General features: G+C 43.5%; 1 protein-coding gene across 12 annotated transcripts in view; it reads left to right on the top strand.

The window, feature by feature from the left end:
• MGMT (O-6-methylguanine-DNA methyltransferase) overlaps positions 1-24562 on the top strand; it is a 369913-nt gene that overhangs the window by 108374 nt on the left and 236977 nt on the right. Inside the window, exon 1 of one of the 12 annotated variants that reach the window (XR_012160044.1) lies at positions 21909-21990. The exons of 10 other annotated variants lie outside the window; for them this stretch is intronic. The gene's annotated coding sequence lies outside the window, so the exon portion shown is untranslated. Of the gene's footprint in view, positions 1-21908; positions 21991-22255; positions 22377-24562 lie in introns of those variants that run through there. One more of the 12 variants, XR_012160043.1, reaches the window with a different exon arrangement.

Genomic DNA, 24562 nt, shown 5'->3' with positions numbered 1-24562 from the left:
ATGCTATCAGAACACTGATAATATTTAAAACTAGTTTTTTTATAGATAGAGTAAATAGCTAAAATATTTTAACAAAGTGTCTGTGGATCTAGTGCAGACAACATCCAGACAGGTTACTGTTTAATCTGACTTTTTTCCACCACAGCATCAGATATCATGTATATCATATTTACAGATCCGTTCTCAGATTGTATGTAAATTAAATCTGCTATATGTTACCTCTAGGAAGCTATACAACGTGTCTTTATTTGTTGAAATGTTGTAGTGAACTTACTAAACAAACAAACAAAACTGGTGCAGCCAGCTAAGTAAAACAAAAATACTGCAGTGAGAATAATTTTTCTTCAGTCTGAGTTCTGGTGCTTTTTTTTAATCTGGCTGATGTTACCTCTTAAATTTAATTTGCAATGCTGAAAACTTATACCATCTTTTATGATTTGTTTAATTTGGGCCAAAAGAGATTGACTATTCATTGATTCTTGACCTGCCAGTACAGAGAAAATAATTTAGTTAATAAGAATTTTCATGAGGTGTAAATTTAAATGTATGAGGATTCTCCCTTTGCTATAATGTAATAGAAGTTAATTTAAAAATTGTATAAGAGCCTGAGGGTCGATGGTATCTAAACTACAGAAAGTAGAACCACTTACAATAGTTAGATGATAGTATGGAGCTGCTTTGATATTGTGTGTGTGTGTGTGTGTGTAATATATAAAAATTATGATTGACATGTAGCATTTATATTTTGTTCTACCTGTCAGGGAAGTACTATTGGTTAACTTCAGAATACCAGTTCAAAGTGAAGAATGTGCAGCACTAATAGCAGAATATGTCATAAACACTGTGGAGAGTTTCATATTGATGTACATGTCTTTGAAGCAGAAAGGGTTAAAGAATTCATTAAAAATGAAGGATCCTAATATTAAAGTTGGAAAAATGCGGGTGAATGACACATTTTTTACGCACCTCAACTGTCAACATTTCTAATCAAATCATCTAGCCTTCTTGCTGCTTAAATGATACAAGCAATATTTCCTGTAATAAACACCCCTAAGTCTAATGAGAGGCCCTAAGGCAACTTCAAATGTATGAATTCATTATAATTGAACAACATAATCTGCAGGGCAACGATGCCTGCTACCCAGTCTTTTAACTTCACACAGCTTGGGTGTTCTATGAAAAATGTTATACATTTTGTTTACAATGCATTGCTGCTGTTTGAAGTATTGTATGTTCCTGTAGTACATAAGATCGGGACGCATAATGGAGGAAAAATCAAGGAGGCAATCTTTCATTTTGTTCTTGTATGAAAAATTCAAAAGACTGAAAACTCACCCAGAGAAATTTTGCAAGCATATTATTTTCCAATGTTTCGATCAATTTGTCTGTCAACCATGCTGAGAGGTGGAAAGGGCCAGCAAAAGCAATTTAGCTTGTGAGGTCCAAAATAGAAATGTTTTAGGAAACCTTGTCACATGTTATTTCTTTATATTACAACTGCAGTGTTTTTTATTTGCTGGTCATATTATGAAGAGAAATTGGTATCAATCATCTAAGTCACCTATGAATATCTGATATAACTATTACTTCTGTTCACATAAATAACAAAAATACATAAATGAACCTTTTAACACATATGAAAACCTTTGGTTGATAACAGGCTGCTTGTTCAGATTTTCCATTTAACAATTTACTGTGCATTTTAATTGATTGTACCCTACATGACCTCATGCGACTTATCTTACATATAAACATTATTGACCTCTCAGTGGCTTTAATTAAGTTATGATTGTCTTACAATAAGTGAATTTAGGATTGATAAGTATATAAAAATGATGTTTAAACAATAAATGTTCTCTACACATACATATGTAAAATACTACAATTAGCACATGAGAGCAAACTTTAACTCTATTTGTGTTCATTCTGGGGGGTTGATGTTTGTGTTGTTATAAGTAACATAGCCTCTGCAGTTTAGTGAAACTGCTGCAAATATATTTATCTGTAAATCTGTTCTGAGTCTCCAGTCCACCTTCTGCTTCGCTCTCGCCCAATCCGAAGTGCAAAAGACTTGTTTGACGCATTTAAAACGCTATTCCATAGTGTAAAGAAAGTCCCTGATATAGTTAGTACAGTTTTCATTTTAATGAAAAATTTTACCTCCAAAAAGAGGTATCTGAATTAGTAGACATAGTTTTATTTTAAATAGATGATTTATCCAGCCAGGGATTCAGAGTTCATGGTAAAATGAAAAAGTTCTTAGAAACAAATAAAAAACACTTCCAGTCATATTATGTATATAGAAATGTAGAAAAGGAGGACAAAAAAATCCAGAGACCTTATTTGCTGTCAAAACATGGACCGCTACACTGCAGAAGGGCTACAAAAGGTCCCATGGAGGCTACTTCAGTAACTGCTGTGGAGTGAGTGGCTCCATAATAGTTCTGAACCTGATGGGGGGAGTACCTAACCTAGCCCTTCTACTCTGATTTGGACCTCTGGCTGTGGGGAGAAAACAAAAATTATGGCTGATGAATTACCCAAATGTGTGTGTGTTAGTGTGAACAAGTAAGAAAGGCAGGATTTAAAATACCTGTGGTTGTTCTATCAGACTCATGTAGGTACCTTTATGTCTTTAATGATTTTCTCAACTATTTTTTCTATTATTGTTTGGGATAAAGCCCAATGAACTATATTTCTCAACGTTACCCTTAGTTCCTGTTTTAAAGAAGAGTACAACATTAAGCACTTTCAAGTCTTCACACTGGTGGTTTTTAATAAATAGTCACACATTTTTGATATCTCAACTTTTTCAAGTTTTGGTTACTTCAGATCTCTGATATCTCATCATCTTCTTTTTTGTGTGTGTGACTTATTGCAATTTAATTTTTCAAGTTCATTAATCTTTCTGATACCTTTATCACTGACAGTTCCTCACCTACACTACCTGGAAAGAACAGACCTGGAGTAGGTATTTCCCTATTGTCCCCTTTAGTGAGGACTGTTACTGATCAATCATTTACTTATCTTCTGATTAAAGGATCATAGAAGTTAGAGATGGAAAGAGACCTATTAGTCCTGGAAGTGAAAAGCAGCACTTGTTCTAGCCAGTCTAGTTTTTAAATGTCCTAAGCAGTAGGCATTATGCTGTTTCTCTTGGGAGACTGTCACAGCTTTCCAAATCTCAGAGTTTGGAGGATTTTTTTATATTCATCCAAAATATTCCTTTTTGGAACTTCATCCCATTATTCCTAGGTGCATCACTTTTCACCTCCCAAATAATACTTCCCAATTCTTGGGATTTACATCCTTCAAATGTTTGTAGGCAGTTGTATTTCTTCTATATTCATATATATAAATTAAATATAAATTATTGAGTAGCTTTTTTTAAATGTACCTCTAAGTAAGCCTTTCAGTCTCTTGTTCATTTGTTGTTGTTCTTCTCTGAACTCCAGTTATTAGTATAGTATCTTTATGGTATTGTGATGCTGAGAAATTAATATAATATTCCAGGTGTGATCACATCAAAGGGATTACAGAGAGGGATGTTGTTTTACTAAGGGGGTGTGTGAGACCAACAAGGGAGAAATGTTAATAAAACCCATGTTTACCCTTGCAATATTTAAGTCAGTAATTTGGTGTATTGTGGCTTACTTCTTTTGTAAAAACATCATTATATTATTTTCTTACCTTTTATTAAAGACATAGGAAAAGGGAAATAGTTAAAGCATTTGAAACTTGTCTCACTTCAATACTTTCTCTTATTTCCTTTCCTTTTAGTTGTATAGGTTCTTGAAAGTCTTTTTAGATGGTATTAATGATGGTATTACCTGTTTTTGTTGGGGAAAAAGAGAAAAAGTTAGTGGAGATGTCTTGAGCTACTGTTGCTAAGGTCTGATCCTGCTTCCTTTAAGACAGAACAAAGTCACAGAAAAGGGGAATGAAAAGAATAGCAAAGAAAGAAAATGCAGCTTCTGTCTCTGGTGCTGACTTTTATGTTCAGTCTCACTGCCGGAAAAAACACCTGCCCAGCATGTGGTCTTATCATGCACTCAGAGACCTGGCTAACTTTTACCAGTATCAAGCTGTTTAAGGCATTGCTTTTAGCTTCCCTCTGGTCACAAGCCTACAACTGTGTTGCTAAAGGTGGATCCGTCTTGGCCAGCTAAGCCAAACTCTTATTAGAAAGCAGGAAGACGTAGATAGAAAAGAGGAGAGAGGAGGTGGGAAGATTAAAAATGACACTTGAGGATCCGGGTGCAGCTGAAACCTAAGGCTCATATCCTAAATGTAGTTCAGACTTTAGCTGGAGCCAATAGAGTTGATGATACCATCTCGTTCCCTCTGTGGCTCTGTCCAGTCAGGACATCTTTCACAATCAGGACAATGAAGACGCCAGTTTCATGATATATCTCAGGCTCCCATGAGAAAATGAGGGCAGCAGGAGCTACAATGGTGAGGCTTGCTCCTTCTAGTCATAGAATCATAGAATATCAGGGTTGGAAGGGACCCCAGAAGGTCATCTAGTCCAACCCCCTGCTCGAAGCAGGACCAATTCCCAGTTAAATCATCCCAGCCAGGGCTTTGTAAAGCCTGACCTTAAAAACCTCTAAGGAAGGAGATTCTACCACCTCCCTAGGTAACGCATTTCAGTGTTTCGCCACCCTCATAGTGAAAAAGATTTTCCTAATATCCAATCTAAACCTTCCCCACTGCAACTTGAGACCATTACTCCTCGTTCTGTCATCTGCTACCATTGAGAACAGTCTAGAGCCATCCTCTTTGGAACCCCCTTTCAGGTAGTTGAAAGCAGCTATCAAATCCCCCCCTCATTCTTCTCTTCTGCAGACTAAACAATCCCAGCTCCCTCAGCCTCTCCTCATAAATCATGTGTTCTAGACCCCTAATCATTTTTGTTGCCCTTCGCTGGACTCTCTCCAATTTATCCACATCCTTCTTGTAGTGTGGGGCCCAAAACTGGACACAGTACTCCAGATGAGGCCTCACCAATGTTGAATAGAGGGGAACGATCACGTCTCTCGATCTGCTCTTATGCCCCTACTTATACATCCCAAAATGCCATTGGCCTTCTTGGCAACAAGGGCACACTGCTGACTCATATCCAGCTTCTCGTCCACTGTCACCCCTAGGTCCTTTTCCGCAGAACTGCTGCCTAGCCATTCGGCCCCTAGTCTGTAGCGGTGCATTGGATTCTTCCATCCTAAGTGCAGGACCCTGCACTTATCCTTATTGAACCTCATCAGATTTCTTTTGGCCCAATCCACCAATTTGTCTAGGTCCTTCTGTATCCTATCCCTCTCCTCCAGCGTATCTACCACTCCTCCCAGTTTAGTATCATCCACAAATTTGCTGAGAGTGCAATCTACACCGTCTTCCAGATCATTTATGAAGATATTGTACAAAACCGGCCCCAGGACCGACCCCTGGGGCACTCCACTTGACACCGGCTGCCAACTACACATGGAGCCATTGATCACTACCCGTTGAGCCCGACAATCTAGCCAGCTTTCTACCCACCTTATAGTGCATTCATCCAGCCCATACTTCCTTAACTTGCTGACAAGAATACGGTGGGAGACCGTGTCAAAAGCTTTGCTAAAGTCAAGAAACAATACATCCACTGCTTTCCCTTCATCCACAGAACCAGTAATCTCATCATAAAAGGCTATAAGATTAGTCAGGCATGACCTTCCCTTGGTGAATCCATGCTGGCTGTTCCTGATCACTTTCCTCTCATACAAGTGCTTCAGGATTGATTCTTTGAGGACCTGCTCCATGATTTTTCCAGGGACTGAGGCGAGGCTGACTGGCCTGTAGTTCCCAGGATCCTCCTTCTTCCCTTTTTTAAAGATTGGCACTACATTAGCCTTTTTCCAGTCATCCGGGACTTCCCCCGTTCGCCACGAGTTTTCAAAGATAATGGCCAATGGCTCTGCAATCACAGCCGCCAATTCCTTCAGCACTCTCGGATGCAACTCGTCCGGCCCCATGGACTTGTGCACGTCCAGCTTTTCTAAATAGTCCCTAACCACCTCTATCTCCACAGAGGGCTGGCCATCTCTTCCCCATTTTGTGATGCCCAGCGCAGCAGTCTGGGAGCTGACCTTGTTAGTGAAGACAGAGGCAAAAAAAGCATTGAGTACATTAGCTTTTTCCACATCCTCTGTCACTAGGTTGCCTCCCTCATTCAGTAAGGGGCCCACACTTTCCTTGGCTTTCTTCTTGTTGCCAACATACCTGAAGAAACCCTTCTTGTTACTCTTGACATCTCTTGCTAGCTGCAGCTCCAGGTGCGATTTGGCCCTCCTGATATCATTCCTACATGCCCAAGCAATATTTTTATACTCTTCCCTGGTCATATGTCCAACCTTCCACTTCTTGTAAGCTTCTTTTTTATGTTTAAGATCCGCTAGGATTTCACCATTAAGCCAAGCTGGTCGCCTGCCATATTTACTATTCTTTCGACTCATTGGGATGGTTTGTCCCTGTAACCTCAACAGGGATTCCTTGAAATACAGCCAGCTCTCCTGGACTCCTTTCCCCTTCATGTTAGTCCCCCAGGGGATCCTGGCCATCCATTCCCTGAGGGAGTCGAAGTCTGCTTTCCTGAAGTCCAGGGTCCGTATCCTGCTGCTTACCTTTCTTCCCTGCGTCAGGATCCTGAACTCAACCAACTCATGGTCACTGCCTCCCAGATTCCCATCCACTTTTGCTTCCCCCACTAATTCTACCCAGTTTGTGAGCAGCAGGTCAAGAAAAGCGCCCCCCCTACTTGGCTCCTCTAGCACTTGCGCCAGGAAATTGTCCCCTACGCTTTCCAAAAACTTCCTGGATTGTCTATGCACTGCTGTATTGCTCTCCCAGCAGATATCAGGAAAATTAAAGTCACCCATGAGAATCAGGGCATGCGATCTAGTAGCTTCCGTGAGCTGCCGGAAGAAAGCCTCATCTACCTCGTCCCCCTGGTCCGGTGGTCTATTGCACACACTTCTAAACTTAATCCAGAGACACTCAGGTTTTTCTACAGTTTCGTACCGGAGCTCTGAGCAGTCATACTGCTCCCTTACATACAGTGCTACTCCCCCACCTTTTCTGCCCTGCCTGTCCTTCCTGAACAGTTTATAACCATCCATGACAGTACTCCAGTCATGTGAGTTATCCCACCAAGTCTCTGTTATTCCAATCACGTCATAGTTCCTTGACATCACCAGGACCTCCAGTTCTCCCTCGTTGTTTCCAAGGCTTTGTGCATTCGTATATAAGCACTTGAGATAACCTGTTGATCGCCCCTCATTCCCAGTATGAGGCAGGAGCCCTCCCCTCACAGACATTCCTGCCTGTGCTTCCTCCCGGTATCCCGCTTTCCCACTTACCTCAGGGCTTTGGTCTCCTTCGCCCGGTGAACCTAGTTTAAAGCCCTCCTCACTAGGTTAGCCAGCCTGCTGGCAAAGATGCTCTTCCCTCTCTTCGTAAGATGGAGCCCGTCTCTGCCTAGCACTCCTCCTTCATGGAACACCATCCCATGGTCAAAGAATCCAAAGCCTTCTCTCCGACACCACCTGCGTAGCCATTCGTTGACTTCGACGATTCGACGGTCCCTACCCAGGCCTTTTCCTTCCACGGGAAGGATGGACGAGAACACCACTTGCGCCTCCAACTCCTTTATCCTTCTTCCCAGAGCCACGTAGTCCGCAGTGATCCGCTCAAAGTCATTCTTGGCAGTGTCATTGGTGCCCACGTGGAGAAGCAGGAAGGGGTAGCGATCCGAGGGCTTGATGAGTCTCGGCAGTCTCTCCGTCACATCGCGAATCCTAGCCCCTGGCAAGCAGCAGACTTCTCGGTTTTCCCGGTCAGGGCGGCAGATAGATGACTCAGTCCCCCGGAGGAGAGAGTCCCCGACCACCACCACCCGCCTTCTCCTCTTGGGAGTGGTGGTCGTGGAACCCCCAACCTCAGGACATCGCATCTCATGCCTTCCAACCAGCGGAGTCTCCTTCTGCTTTCTCGCTCCAGACATATCATCTGGTCCACTCTCTGCAACGGTACCTGTGGAGAGAACATGAAAGCGGTTAGTTACCTGTGTCTGTGTTACTGGAACCCGGACATTCCGCTTACCTCTTCTGGAGGTCACATGTTGCCAAGCTTCTTCACTGGCCTCTTGGCTCCTCTGTGCAACCTGCTCTATATCTTTAGAGCTTTGTGCCCCTAGAAGCATATCCTGAGTTTTGTCCAGAAAATCCTCAGTTTCTCGTATGCAACGCAGGGTTGTTATCTGTTGCTCCAGACCTTCAATCTTCTCTTCCAATATGGAGACCAGCTTGCACTTTGTACAGACAAAGTCGCTTCTGTCCTGTGGAAGAAAGACAAACATGGCACATCCACTGCAGGTCACAACAGCTGAACCCCCCCCTTCCATATCACCTTCCTACTATGAGCTTCGTCAGAGCAGTTTGCAAGACGTAAGCCTCACTGGGCTCACTCCAGGCGAACTCCCAGGCAAACTCCTGCTGTGAGCTGCTCTGCTGTCCCCCGCTGCTCAGCTGGTTCGCGAAGCTCTGGCTATTTTTAAACAGCCAGGCTTCCCTGACACAAATAAATGGACACCCTAATGCCTGCCCCCTGCAGGCTAGCAGCCAATCAGACACTCACTCAGGCTCTCACACTGCCCTCCCAGCAAACACACGCTCGGATACTTCCTCAGCAAGCAAACACACACACACTCGGATACTTACCAGTCCCAGGCAAACTCCTGCTGTGAGCTGCTCTGCTGTCCCCCGCTGCTCAGCTGGTTCGCCGCCGCTCAGCTGGTTCGCGAAGTCCACTTGTCCTGCTGTCCCTTGGGTAAGCAGTGTCCCAAAAGAGGTAGCAAAATCATCCTAATAAAATTAATCAAAACAGATTTTGTTTCTGTCCTTTTATAAAGGATCTTATTTGCCACCTCTTTACATTACAGCAGTGGCGCTATATGAATATTAAATAACTGAAGATTGAATTTCTGTAGAAAGATCTTTGGAAGTAATGTGAGCATGATTGTTTTTGTCTCCACCTACTGGCAGGAATAATGAACTTCACTGTCCACGTTGCTATAGAGGAACTTAGTGGAATTACATTTCTTTTCTCTGTGCATGAATATTTTTTTTTCAGATTTTTCTTTTGTTTTTATGAAATGTTGGTTTATTGAGAGCTGTGCTACCCTCAATTGACATATTGACATTTCCAGGAACTGTGGTTATTGTTTTGAGCAATACAATTCTACACTGACAGATTCCTATCATTATTTGGATCTGTTGCTGAGGGTTAGTGAGACAAGTCTCATAAATAATGAAAGTGAATAAGACTGGGGAGAACAGCAGTGAAAATCAGTGGAATATACAGTGCTGACACCAGATAATTTCTGTTTAGCCATGACATCATGCAGTGTTAGTGTCATGCATTACAGTGAGGAAATGGACTTACGGTATTATAACTCCTGCTACAGGATGATAATTAACTTGTGTCACCACTGTAACTGCCTATATGGATAATTAGCAGCATAGAGGATAACTGGATTAACACTGTGTTCTTAAACGTGTCCTATTAACTCCCTAAAGGTTTTGCACAAGCAGCTCACATAGATGTGCTGGTCATGCAGGAAGTAAAATTGAATGTATATTGTGGTTAGTGAACTAAATTCTCTTTTCAGAGCTTTGCAAGTTTATTATTTGACAGCTGTGGGAAAATTTCACACTGGACTACATCTGATTTGCAGTTTTATAGTTAGCAATTGACAGCAAAGTTGGAAAACTAGAAACAAACCTAGTTCTGGTTGAGTTACGTAACACAGAGAAGCTTGTCAGTATACTTTGGCTTGACCTGGTTTTGTTGCATGTATGTCAACTTAGCAGAGAGCTCTAATTACCCTCTTGTTAAAATAAGAAGTTAAATCATTTCACTTACACTCAGTGCACAAACTCCTCACTGCTGTTGTTTCTGAAAGCGAATAAGCTTAATATCAGATGACTTCTGCATATAAGAAATATGTTTCTATTATTATTTAACCTTATTCTTAAAAGGATGGTCACCCTGTGAAAATGCCAGGCTTGAAAAAAAGACTGACATAGGTTGTCATAATTATTTTAATAAGAGGAAATGAAGGGGACACTTGTGTAATCATTGACAGAAATATGTCATATTACACATTAAACTTTTATTTTCTTATAAATTGCTTTTTATTACTGAATGCTGAATTCTCTGTTTCTTCTTCCAGGTCAATAACAGTTTCAGTCTTTCCTGGCTCTGTATAGAGACCAGAGATGATTATTGCAAAGACACTAGGTAATTTTGTAGTCTAATGCTTAGCTAAGGATCTAGATGCTTATAACCTAAATTATTGCCTGCCTCTTCCTCCCACACACCTCTTTTGTTGCTTTTCACATTTGAGCCATGTGAGGGACAAATTTCAAAATGTTGCACAAGATTTTAGCAACAAAAGAATGCCCAAATGTCAACAAATGCAGCTGAAAGTACTGAGGCTCCTTAATATTTAGGGGTTCTTCTTTGAGTGCTTGCTCATGTCAATTCCATTCTAGGTATGCACGCACCCACGTGCACAGTCATCGTAGGGTTGGCTGTAGGCATATGCACAGTCATCATTGGTATATTGGGTGCTGCCGATCCTATGCCCTCTCAATTCCTTCTTACCGCCTCTGACAGTTGATTGGAGCACCTTGTCTTACATCAGAAGAACATTAGCAGTTCTTACAGTCCATTCTTCTGTCTTCTTTGTTGTTAGTTGATAGTTACTTACTTATACCTTTAAGTTAAGTGTTAGAGTAGTAGTTTAGGAGTTAGAGTCCCAGCTAGGACTTCATCTCGGAGCAGGGCATGCCCCATTCCCTAGGCTTTAAGCCATGCTTATCGTGCAGCTGGCCACTGCCCATTATTGACCCTCCATGAGAGCTGTTTGCGGAAGTTTGGGGGATTGGCGCCATGACTCAGGTGTCCCATGCCTTGCAGGCGGAGACCTTGGCATCGGGGACCTGTGTCTTCTAACACAGGATCAAGGTTACGGTGCCGGTGTCCAAAGCCACGGTGATGGGGACCAGCGGCTACAGTCCGGGGCCGGGGGACGCTTCGCTGCTTTATGGGGCAGTCCCATAACCGGCTTACCCATAAATGCCGGGGCCTTAGCTGGGTCTATAGTCTGGCTTGGCGTCTGCAGTGCTGGCCAACCTACTTGCTTTTTGGCTGCTGGGCCTGCTTCGGGCACAGATGACCCCACTAGGGGCCAGGACCCCCTGCCGCTCACCGGAATCGGAGGCAGGTCCCTGGCTGGGCTAGGGGGTCTGACCACAGCGGTAGCTCCAAGTAGCTCCGGGGCAGGCAAGTGGCCTGATACAGGTCCTTTTCCCAAAGTGCCCTTCTTCTGCAGTGCCAATAGGCCCGTCAACTTTAACCGTTTCTTAGAAACCAGGGAGGGGGAATGATGCCATGTGGCTTCCGGTACCAGTGGTGTGCTGTGCCCTGACGCCAAGGTGCTGGGCATGGAGTCCGATCGAGAAGGCTCTGAGGGAGGACAAAGCGCAGCCTCCATAAAGAGGGCCCTCAAGCAGATATCACTATTGCCTATGCAGTCTCCCAGGTGTCGATCACTCCCCGGTGTGGGATCGTTCGCGGTCATAGCACTGATCTCTGGCTTCCCAGTACCCCTCTTCGAGCAAGCACACCGGTCCTCGTCTTCTCCTTACCGGTTGCTGACAAGGATCAGTCAGCAGACTCAGGTGTGTATGGCTCCACCCTTGTCACCAGAAAGGCAATGGTCCAAGCCTGAAGGGGAGTTCAGCCCCTCACCTATAAAATGTGAATCAACACCATCACGTGAGACCAGTGCAGATCCTGCGGCAGCAGCGTGGAGGCAGGGGAAATGGCCCACTCGTGGCAGTACTGGAATGCATGGGGAGTACCTGTTATGCTGGTTCTGTACTCCCACTGTTTCTCCCAGGATGCAGAGGACAAGCGGCTCAGCACAGCCAGCACCCACGTTAGAGCACAGTGCCAAATCAGATGTGGGGGCGGCAGAGCGGGCCCTGATGCCCAAGGAGCTGTCCCCAGATGAGAATGGGGAAGCTGCCCTTCCCCTTGTTGTGCAGTCATCTCCGGACGAAACGGTGGTGGACCCCTCGCAAAAGAGCAGCCCTTCCCCCCTCCACCCCCCCGATGATTTCAAGGAGCATCAGGCCCTACTCAAAAGGGTGGCTGCCAACCTGAAGTTGGAGGTCAAGGAGCTAGCAGAGGAGTATAATGACCACTTTAATGTCATACCCTCCTCCGCTCTGGCCCAGGTTGCGCACCCAGGAGTCCTTAAAATTGTCAAGTCTCTGTGGCAGACACCCTGTTCCATTCCACCTACCTTCAGGAATGTGGAAAATAAATATTATGTCCCCACAAAGGGGTTTGAGCATCTGGTCATGTCTGTCATCAACAAAACAGAGAGGAAGGGCCAGGCAAGTGGCACACCAAAAAATAAAGAAGCCAAGAGGCTGGACTTATTTGACAGAAAAGTGTATTCAACAGCCAGCCTGCAGTTTCAGGTATCTAACCATCAGGCCCTACTAGGCAGGAACAACTTCAACTCGTGAGATTCCATCAACAAGTTTAAGGAAGATCTGTCACAGGACTGAGCCCAGGAGTTTGCCGCCTTGGTAGACGCGAACAAAGCGGTGACGAGAGGTGCCCTCCAGATGGCTTGGGACTCTATGGACTCGGCGACCAGGGTAGTTGCCTCTGCAGTGGTCATGAGGTGCAGCTCCTGGTTACAATCCTCTGGGCTGTCCCAGGAAATGCAGATTACCCTTCAGGTCCTCCCATTTGAGGGAGCAGAGTTCTTTTCAGAGCTGACCGATGCACAGCTCCACGGTCTTAAAGTCTCCCATGTCTCTCTGGCCTCCATTATTCCTGCCCTGGACCCAGGAGACTGGTATGCCGCCCTCAACTTGAAGGACGCATATTTCCTTTTTCCCATGGCACAGGTGTTTCCTTTGTTCTGTGTTGGGCCACCGCTATTTTAAATTTACAGCACTTCCCTTCGGTCTCTCATCAGTCCTGAGAGTGTTTACAAAGTGCATAGAGTCAGTGACCGCTTACCTGAGGTGTCGAGGTGTGCAAATGTATCCATACTTTGACGACTGGCCAATAAAGGGCTAGTCCCAGGATCAGGTGCGGCGGCATCTTGATCGGGTTTGCTCCACCTGTAGCAAGCTGGGGCTGTTAATAAACGAGAAAAAATCTACCTTAATTCTAGTGCAATGCATAGAGTTCACTGGAGTGATCCTCGACCCTACTCAGGCCAGAGCCTTGCTCCCCAAAGCTCAGTTCCAAGCCATGGCGGACCTGATCTTGTGTATGCAAGCCCACACTCTCACCACTGCTCACACGTGCCTGCGTTTGTTGGCCACATGGCAGTCTGTACTTATGTGGTCTGGCACACGCGGCTCCGCCTCAGGCCCCTGCAGGAGTGGCTGGCATTGGTCTACATCCCCAACAGACACAGCGTGGACTGTGTGGTCACGGTCCCGGACCATGTACTGTTGTCACTCAAATGGTGGTAGAGTCATGCATCGGTATTGGAGGGGGTTCCCTTCGCGGCTCCATCCCCATCGGTGACCCTTATCTCTGATGCCTCGGACCTGGGGTGGGGAGCCCACCTGGGAGATCTCAGTACTCAAGGTCATTGGTCAAGTCACAATTGCTCCCTACACATCAACATCAGGGAGCTCAGAGCAGTTCACCTGGCCTGCCAAGCCTTCCTACCTCACATAAAAAGCAGGGCGGTCCAAGTCCTGACAGACAATACAGGTCGTCTGCCCTTTGCCAGGAAGCCCTCAGGCTCCAGAACTTCTGTGTTCAAGACGGCATCCATTTTGTAGCCGCACACCTCCCCAGGGCCAGGAACGCTTTGGCATATTGGCTCAGCAGGACCTTCTCGAGTGGTCCCTTCATCCAGAAATGGTCAGCTTCATCTTCCAGAATTGGGAACAACCCAGGTGGACCTGTTTGAGTCCAGGCAGAACAGGAAATGCCACGTTTTTTGCTTGATTTGGGGGATTGACAGGCTTCCAGTTGAACGCTTTTCTGCTCCCGTGGTCGGGAGCGCTGTTGTACTTTTTCCCTCCAGTGCCGCTAATTCACAGAGTCCTCATGAAAATCAAGCAGGACAGGGTGAAGGTGATCCTCATAGCTCTGGCTTGGCCGCGCCAGCACTGGTTCGGTATGCTGTTGGTCCTCTTGGTGGCTGCTCTGTTACAGCTGCCACTCAGGCTGGACCTGCTGTCCAATGTTCCCTCTAATTTTTTCCATCCATATGCAGAATAAATTTTGTTACGTGCACCAAGGTAATGGCCAGATGTGCACCACCTGTAGAAACAAAAAAACTAGATATAATATTATTTTTAAAAGTTACTAGTAAGGATAAGGAAAAGTTAGGCATTTTAGAACTCACTACTCACAGAATTAAATTTAAGTGTAAGAGAGAAATAAAAATTATGCAATGCATAGACCAGTCAAAAAAACTAAAAAACACACTTTGAAAGAATAAAATTACAGAGAATATATGTGCATTGCAGGAAGTACCAAGAACAACAACAGTGTTGGAAGGGGTGTGTGTGAGAGAGAGAGAGAGAGATTTTGTATGCTGGCTGCTGAGGAGTGCGCTGTCTCTTTAAGGCACTCACTCACCTGAAGGTTTGTTCAGACCTCAGAGCTGCTGCGAGTCCTGAACCCTGTCCCCTCTACCCTGCTCTGTGGAGATGGGGGCGGGGGGGACAACACCCTGACATCAGCACTCTTCTTCCCCCCCCACCTCCCACACTTTGCACAGCCAGCAGGAGGGTCCTGAGAGCAGTTGCAGGAGCAACATGGCTGGAAAGCAGCACGGGGCGGGCACCTGAACACACGCTGCCAGCTGGATGTGCTTGGCTCTGCTAATCAATTGCACAGCCTTTGACTCTCTCCTGGGCGGCCACCAAACCACGCAGCTTACAGGGAACACAGCTGCTGTCCCAAAACCACAGCAGTCTTCTGCATCTGAACTTGGTGGTGCTGCACCTCACGGCTTGGCTGCTGCATGGTTAAATGCGGAGGAGCAGGAGTACTTAGCCACTGTCCAGCAGGCCCTGTTTGACAGCAGAAAACCCTCCACCGAAGCGACCTACCTGGCCAAATGGAAGCGGTTCGCTTGTTGGACCTCGGATAAAGGCATTCAGCCCGAGCAGACCTCGCTGCAGTTGATCCTTAACTAGCTTCTGCATCTCAATCTCTAAGGCCTGTTCCTTTCATCTATCAAGATCCACTTCGCCGTTATTTTGGCTTTCCATCCGCCGCTCGAGGGTAGGTCCGTTTTCACCCAGGACATGACTGCCAGGTTCCTCAGGGTCCTCGAGTGCCTCTACCTGCATGTGTGGGACCTGAATCTCGTGCTGTTGCAGCTAACAGGACTGTCCCCCGACCCCCGGCCTCTGGATTCCTGCTCTCTCCTTCTCCTTTCCTGAAAGGTCACGTTCTTGGTTGCAATAACATCTGGCTGTCGGGTCTCTGAGATTAGAGTGCTACTTTGGAACCGCCCTATACGGTCTTCTAAAAAAAACAAGGTCCAGCTGTGGCTGCACCCAGCTTTCCTGTCCAAGATGGTCTCGCAGTTTCATACAGGTCAGAACATTTACTTGCCTGTTTTTTCCCCAAAGCCACATAAGTCGGAGGAGGAGCATAGTTGCATTCCGTAAGTATAAGGAGAGCACTAGCCTTCTACGTTGAAAGGACCAAGCCATTCCGCAAGTCAACGCTATTGTTCTTCATGGTGGCCAACAGGATGAAAGATCATGCAGTGTCCGTTCAAAGAATTTCTTCTTGGATCACTACCTGCATTCACTGCTGCTATGATCAGGCAAAGGTGCCACCTCTGACGATTGTAACCACCCACTCAACCAGGGCGCAAGCCTCTTCGGCAGCTTTCCTGGTCCAAGTGCCTATCCAGGACATCAGTAGGGTGGCCACCTGGTCATCCGTCCAAACGTTCACATCCCATTACACATTTACCCAGCAGATTAGGAACCCAGGTCTGGCTTCGGTAGAGCAGTACTGCAAGCTGCTAGATTGTGAATTCCAAGTCCACTTCTGAGGATACTACTTGTGAGTCACCTAGAATGGAATCGACATGAGCAAGCACTTGAAGAAAAACGGTTACCTACCCTTTTGTAACTATTGTTCTTCGAGATGCTTTGCTCATGTCCATTCCATTACCTGCCGCCCTACTCCTATGTGAGAGTTGCCAGCAAGAAGGAACTGAGAGGGCGTAGGGTTGGTGGTGCCTAATATACAAAAATGAGCATGATACTCAAGAGGGCGATACAGCCAACCCTATGGATACCACTAAGACAAAAGTCTCCAACGACTGTTCACATGGGCACATGCACACCTAGAATGGAATGGACACGAGCAACACATCTCGAAGAACAACAATTACAAAAAGTTAGGTAACCGGGTTTTTTTGGTTTTTTTTAGCATTTAAAAATGTTTTCTGGACAATCTGTCATGTTGCCTAAAAAATGGGGGAGGTAGGGAACAATGAATTGGCAACTTTTATAGTTTTCATAGCATTACTTTTTTATACTGTTATTACTGTTACTTTAGTGGTGTGGAATTTGTTCTAAAATTTCATATCAAATTGTTTGAAAGACAGCAATTGTAACTGCTGTTTAATAGCTTTCTGTGTGATGCTCAGATCTTGCTAGTTTAAGACCCTGTTACATTACACTCAACTCTTTAGAACTTGATTTGGTAACTAGTAAGAGGCTGTGTCACCCATTTCTACCATGCTGTAAACTGTGTGTGTATTGGTAGAGTTTTCTGAGGATATAGGCAGCTTTCCCTGAGTGCTTGGGTGAGCAGGAACTGCCCAGAGAACATGCACTCTGCGTGGCATCAGCAGCACATGGGGCAATGCACTTTAGGAAGTCCTCTTGGACATCCTGAAATGAGAGATACAATTCTACATTTACAGATTTCTATCATTATTTGAAACTGGTGCTAAGGGTTAGTGAAACAAGTCTCCTAAATAATGAGGAGCAAGATAGAGGCATTGCTGTTTGGATCTTTGCAATTCTAATTCTCAGCCTGCACTTCCCCTGCTCCACGTGTTCTCCGTTCTCAATACTAGTCTCCCTTCCCAACCAATCCCAGTCTATCACCACTCTTCATCTGATTTCAGTCTCCCCTCCATTCCACCAGCCCCACTGGCTCCCATTTCCCTGTCCCGCTCCCAGTCTCATCTACTTGTGCAGCCAGTCTCAGTTGTGTTCTTCCAATCCCAACTTCCACTCCTCCACCAGGCTTTTTACCCAGGACAGGGAAATATTCCACCCCCCCCCCCCATCCACCTACAGGTCTTGCACTTGTGCCCTCTGCATTTGCATTAGACAGCTTCCTCCTCCGTGCTGCCTGGGCCCAGCAGGGAGTCATTGAGAGCAGAGGACAGACAGCCTCCCTGCTCTCAGTTCACATGTCTGGAGCTGGACCTCACAGCAGCCCAGACCTTAGTGATGATGGAATCGTCAGAGATTTTTAGTGCTGAAATGTAAAGTCTCCACTGAGCTTGAGCAGACTGCAGTTTTCAACGGCTCATAACTTAGCTAAAGTTGGGCAGATTTTTTGCCAAATTTCAAGTCCCTGCTCTAAAGCATGGAGGTACTTAGAGGGTTTTTTAAAAAATGGTTAACAGAATTTTTTAACGTGTGGCAAATTGCTGGCACTACTATGATGGGTCTTGCGCTTTCTCTTCTTGGGAGGAGGGGGCGGGGGTTCAGGGCACCGTTTCTTGCTTCTGAACTGGGGTATCAGCTTCCCCACTAGTGTCCTAGAGGAGGGGAGTGGAGAGGGAGGGACCTGGCCCAGGGGCCCTAGGGATAGCGGTAAACCACTTGAACTAGCGGTTCCTTCCCCTGGGCTACTTCCCTCTCCTGCCCTTCAGCTTGTGGGGCTTCCTGCCCTCCCTCTGCACAAACCAGGTGTCCCTTTACCTAGGGTCTTGGTCTTCTTAGCCCACCGCAGCACTTCTCCAAACTCTCCTCTGCTTCCCTCCAACTGCTCTCTGCTCCAACACCAATCCACTCTGCTTCAACTCCTCCTTTGTCTGATTGAAGTGGGGGGTTTTTATCATGTGACTGGCTTCAGGTGCTTTAATTAATCTATAGCAAACTTTCTTCCCTCTACAGGGAATAAAGCTCCCTTCTAACACTCTGCTGCTGCCCTCTGGCCATGCTGTATCACACATGGTTAAAACATTCTTTTTATATCCTCATTCTTGGAAACAGCTGAACCATTGTGCATGAAAATTTTCATACCCCTCCTTCCCCCGTCCCCGTCCCCCCCCAAAAAAAAAACCAACCGCACATAACAGCTAGGAATGGAAAATGTCAGCCCAAACATTTAAGGTTTGGCAACTCTGTAGGCAACTGAAAATAGGGTATTAGAATAGTCAGTGTCAGGCAAACTTACTAATAGGTGGGACTGGAAGTGATGCGTAATATCTGTATTCAAATAGATAAGTCACTTCCCGTTTGGAATGTTGTCATTTTTGCAGGTTTTTCAGTGCTTTGCAGAATCAGGAAATGAGTATGTCTCCAAGGAAGTCATGAAACTCTTGCCAGCAAAACCCACAAAGGGACTGTAATCCCAGGTTGCCATTTCGCATGCAGGAAACTTTATCTATACCAGTGAGACTCAGACTGAGGCTTGGGAGCCATAAGTGCCTCTTTAATGTGTCTCCTGCGGCTCTTTGCAGCACATTATATTAAAACACTGTGTGAGTTAATTATTAACCAATCAGGATGCTTTTACTATGTTGTTAACTGATTGTAGAATACTTGGTCAGTCATTTTGCTGTGAGAAAATACATACATACATACATACATATATATATATAAAAGAAATGGGGGGTGGATGTAAATGAAATAATGAACTCCTAGTATTGTAGCTCTTTTGGATCCTATTGATCACTAGTTTGGTTCCTGAACCACTGAGGTCTGAGTATCACCGATCTATACAATAGAAGCCATAAAAACCATGAAGTAGTCAAGACTTTATTCAGTCCTTCGGTGTCTGACTTGGCCTCATCTGCTACATTACCAAACTGTAACCGATGAAAAGCAATAAAGAAAGTCTTAAGTAATTTATCTAAACATAAATCTCAAATAAATAAATAAATAATCTGTTCTCAGTGGTGATCCTGAAAGATTCACAAGGGGAATATAGGTTTTTCTCTAGAGTTGCACAGTGACAGGTAGTGCCATACAGTTTGGGTTTCCACGATAGTCCAAATGTTGCTGTGGGAGCACCCTGGAAACTCCAGACATCTACTGTAGAATAAAATTAGCATGTTAATTCTCAGATGCAGTTCATGGCTTTGGATGTATCCTCCCACATTTTTCCTTGTCCTTTATTCCTTAGACCCCTCTCCTGAAACTACAGTTATTAACTAAGTACATTTTGTGGTACATTGTCTTGCTTTATGTTTCTTCACTTACTAGCTAACTGGCCGTGGGTCCTCCAATCATTTGTATAAATTAATACCTTTCTCCTGCATATATGTTTCCTCTGCTAATATTCAAATCAAACACGTATACTTATAAGAATAACATTCCTAAGCCGCCTGTACTTTTTTAATACAGCATTGACTGCCTTTGCTGCTTTAGTACACTATATTGACCATCTTTACTCCCTAGCCTGTAGATATAAAGAAAAAACAGGAATAATATCATTTAACGCAGTCACATTTATTTTGCTCAAACTGACCTCTCTAAGATGTTTCCCTTTCATTGTGTGGTTGTCTGAGGTTGAGTTTAAGATTTCCGGACAGAGGGAACAGTCATGTAAGGCCACATAACCTGCAGAGAACTGGAGCAAACTGACTCAAAGGTCACCTTACTAAGACAAGAGTTTGGTACACAGAGACTGAAATCAGACTGTGGTGTACAGCCAGACAGCATTCTCTGTCCACCAGAATTACATTTTTAATTATTTGTTCAACTATTTTATTTGTACCAGTTATTTTTATATTTAAAAATATTCAGTCACCCTAGAATCCTAGGAGGAGAAATACCAAAGAAACCCACCACGGTAGCATTTAACTTCAAAAAGGTAACTACACTAAAATGAGGAAGCTAGTTAAACAGACATTAAAAGGAACAGTCACAAGTGAAATGCCTGCAAGCTGAATGGAAATTTTTTTAAAACACCATAATAGAGGGTCAAACTATATATATATATACCCCCAATTTTTTTTTAAAAAAAAAGTATAAGAGAACCAAAAAACTGCTGCTATAAGCTATCCAATAAGGTAAAAGAGGCAAAAAGACATCCTTTAAAAATTGAAAATCAGATCATACTGAGGTACAGCAGTTCATGTGTAAAAGTATAATTAGGCAGGCGAAAAAAAATTTCTGAAGAGCAACTCGCAAAAGACACAAAAACTAACAATAAACATTTTTAAGTACTTCAGAATCAGGAAGCCTGCCAAACAATCCATGGAGCCACTGCATGCTCAAGGTGCTAAAAGAGCACTCGAGGAAGACAAGGCCATTGTGGAGAATGTAAATGAATTCTTTGCATTGCTCTTTTCTGAAGAGGATGTGAGAAAGAGCCAGTCTTTTTAGGTGACAGATTTGAAGAACTGTCCCAGATTGAGCTGTAAATAGAGAGGAGGTTTAGGAACAAACTGGTAAATTAAATAGTAATAAGTCACCAGGACTAGATGGTATTCATCCAAGAGTTTTCAAATATGAAATTGCGGAATCAGCCTCAGCACCAGATAGCAAATGTGACACTGGTTTTTTAAAAAGGCTCCAGAGATAATCCTGGTAATTACAGGCTGCTAAGCCTAACTTCAATACCAGGCAAATTGTTGAAAGTATAGTAAAGAACAAAATTATGAGACACATATATGAACATGAGATGTTGGAGAAGAGTCAATACAGCTTTTGTAAAGGGAAATCATGCCTCACCAATCTATTAGAATTCTTCAAGGGTGTCAACAAATGTGATAAGGGTGATCCAGTGGATATAGTGAACTTGGACATTCAGAAAGCCTTTAACAAGGTTCCTTACCAAAAGCTCTTCAGCAAAGTAAAGTCATACACTAAGAGGGAAGGTCCTTTCATGGTCAGTAACTGGTTAAAAGATAGGAAACAAAGAATAAATGGTCAGTTTTCATGGGAGCAGTGCTATTCAGTGTATTCATAAATGATCTGGAAAAAGGGGTAAAAAGTGAGGTGGCAAAGTTTGCAGACAATACAAAATTACTCAAGATAGTTAAGTCCAAAGCTGACTGCAAAGAGTTACAAAAGGATCTCACAAAACTAGGTAACAGGGCAACAAGATTGAGATGAAATTCAGTGTTGATAAATGCAAAGTAATGCACATTGGAAAACATAATCCCCAACTGTACATACAAAATGATGGTGCCTAAATTAACTGTTGCCATTTAAAAAAGAGGTTGTGGATAGTTCTCTGAAAATATCTGCTCAGTATGCAAACTACTCTTCTTTGGCTGTCCCTCAATGCGAGGATGATGTCTGCTAAGGGGGTTCATTGGTGGGTTTTTAGGTGGCTGAGGAGCCCAATTTGTGCCCTGCAGCTTTTCCCACAAAAGTGACAGGTGTAATGTTGGAGGATACATAGTTGTTGGCTGGACTGTTGTGCCCTTTCATTCCTCCTTTGCAGCTTCTCTGTCTCGTGAGCACGTCTGTTCTCCTCAAAGTGAGCTGTGGCTTGGTGTATGGTGTGGCGCCACTGTGTTCTGCTCTGCTCCGAGTCCTCCCAGTTTGTTGGGTTGATGCCTCCCTTTTTAATGTGTACTTTCAGTATGTCTTTGAAGTGCTTCCGCTGCCCTCCTCAGTTCCTTCTTCCCTGACTTAACTGAGAGAAGAATACTTGCCTCGGGAGGTGAGTATCAGGCATGTGTGTGTCAAGTGAGGAAAGTAGATAAAACATTATTCTCTTCATTTACAGATGAGGTAGTAATGGAAGCACAGAGAAATAAGAGACCATCAAATGGCGTATCAGTGATTGAACATGGGTTTCTTAATTTTTTCTGTTCTTGTTTTTGTAAATGTCTATGGAAAAATTTGGAAAACACATTGGACAATAATAAAACAAAGTAGGTTAGAAAACAATTTCCAGTTTTCCAAAATTTCTACTTTTTTGTTCCTTTTTCAACCAGGTTTACTGAATGTTTACATTTCAATGTGGGGTAATATAACCCAAACAAGCTGTCAAAGAAGACATCACACAGACCGTGCATATGAAGAAGAGGTCATCAGGAATGGATAGTCAGTGATACTGCATTAGTCATTGGAAAATGTTTGTTTTTCAAAAGTGAAAAACAGCTTAATTTAGAAAATTATTTCTTCAATATTAGTGTGAATTATTTCAGCTGAAAATATTTGTTTGTAAAATTGATTTTGAAAGCTGAACTTCCCCTCTTTATTTTTAAACTGGGGTGGTTGAAGCATCAGTTGCAATGTAAAATCAAATTAGCAAGAGCTTTTTGACAAACAGATACCATTGTGTTTTCTGATGGATGCTGTTGTAGATTGAAATTCATCATATGGTGATAGTGATTTTTTTTTCTGTGTCTGATTTTGAAATGTGACTTTTTTCATACTATCTCTATTCAGCCACTACAAATCATATTTTTCATAGACTGTGTGATATTAATCTCCATGGGGTGGACACCTCTATGCAGGTGCTATAGATCTCCCCCTCCTCCAGTTAATTCTGGTTTTAATCTCACTTCCTTTGATTTATTTACTTATGTCATGTGTAATGTGTCTGGCTTCTTGCCCTCACGCTGCTTTCCCTCTTGTATACATTTGATACATTCTTGCTATTTCACTGCTCTCTTCCACCTTTTGCTTTTGTTCTTGTTGGTTTGACTGTGTTATTTTTGTGGACAAGCAGGTTTTATTCTGTTATCTAATGACGCTTTTCTTCTACAGTTTGTTCATCAATGTGTTACTTCACTTATTAATTCTTGGATTACGTGAGCTCCTTCATTTAGCGTATTTAAGGAAAATGTGTGAATCAAATTAGGGGTGGCAGTGTTACAGAGAAATTTGGTCTGCTAGGTGATGCTGGCTCTTCAAATGCTTATGATTGATTTTTTTAGTTCCTCTTTAAACGTGCTTTCATGCAGCCCCAAAATCTAACCATATGTTTCTCAAGAAGCTGACAGAAATCCCATTGGCTGATTCATAGAGGTTGCTCATTCTAGAAGCCCTCTGTCTTTTTCTCCCTTATTTGAGCTTGCTGTCACACCCTACACATCCCCCCCCGCCCCCGAGCTGGGTACTGTATCAGCAAATTTGAGAGTATAAAATCACTTTATACTGAGAACTAAGAGTTTTTCATGGAGGAGGGGGAGAAAGTTCTTAAAACAAAACAAAAAATATAACTGATTCTTGGACCCCCGATACAGGGCAGTCTTTGCGGTATCTTTAGCAGGATCAAAACACGGATTAGGCGTTTATGTGGATAAAGACATGTACAGTTATATTGATGCATAAGGGTTTATACCTCATATATTTCAGAGAATAAAATACCACTATCTAACCGGAATTAAAAATAACTTTCCTTATGAGCATGTTGGTACATGGTGCTTGCACCTTCTTTTGAAGCATCTGGTACTAGCCTCTGTTAGAGAAGATACCAGGCTAGATGGAATTTGGCAGATAAGGAATGAAATTTCCTATATTCTTAAACAAAACATTCTTGTACATCATAAGGCAAGGTGCAATAAAAATGGAACCATTGCGTTGCATAGCTCTGCTACGTACATGAATTAAGCGGGTTTGAAAGAACCTCATGATTCAGTGGCTATATATATATAAAATCAGGTAACAAGCAAAAATGTTAGATGCCATAGATGAGTTCACCTATGCATTTAAATTAAAATTTGTGGTACAATAATTTCAGTGTCGTCGTGACAGTAATGAAAACTAGATTATATTGAATCAAAGAAATTATATTTTGTATATGCAAGCAAGTGCAAAGTTGCTCTGATTTCTTTAAAGGCCTATTTCAATTTAATAAACTTGAAATTGGCTTGCAGTTGGAGGACAACAGAGGTTAACAAATGTTTTCTTGATTGAGACTACAAAACTTGGAAAGACTTGGAAAGAACCATTAACAGGGTTTAGTTTACCAGATGCAAACAAAATCTTTAGATATATTACCAGAAAAAACATCACACGCTGTTGGTTGGACAAAGATGGCTAATTACTAAAACTAATGCAGAGCTTCTCACCAAGGCTTTGTTGAAAAACACAGTTGGCACATACCATTATGCAGCGTCCCTGGCAGTGTCAGCAGAGAACCAAAGCTTGGGATGAGTATGGGTAATTGAACAACATACTCACCTGTAAAGGCGGATCCCCCCAGAACAGCCTTGACACACGTTGGCAGGATAAAATGGGCCCAAGGTTCTGTGTATTAATGGGCCAGATTCTGATCTCCA

This window comes from Lepidochelys kempii, chromosome 7, assembly GCF_965140265.1.
Source record: "Lepidochelys kempii isolate rLepKem1 chromosome 7, rLepKem1.hap2, whole genome shotgun sequence".
NCBI classification, from domain to species: domain Eukaryota; kingdom Metazoa; phylum Chordata; order Testudines; family Cheloniidae; genus Lepidochelys; species Lepidochelys kempii.
The sequence above is the reverse complement of the archived record's forward strand: the minus strand, read 5'-3'. Positions and strand labels throughout refer to the sequence as shown.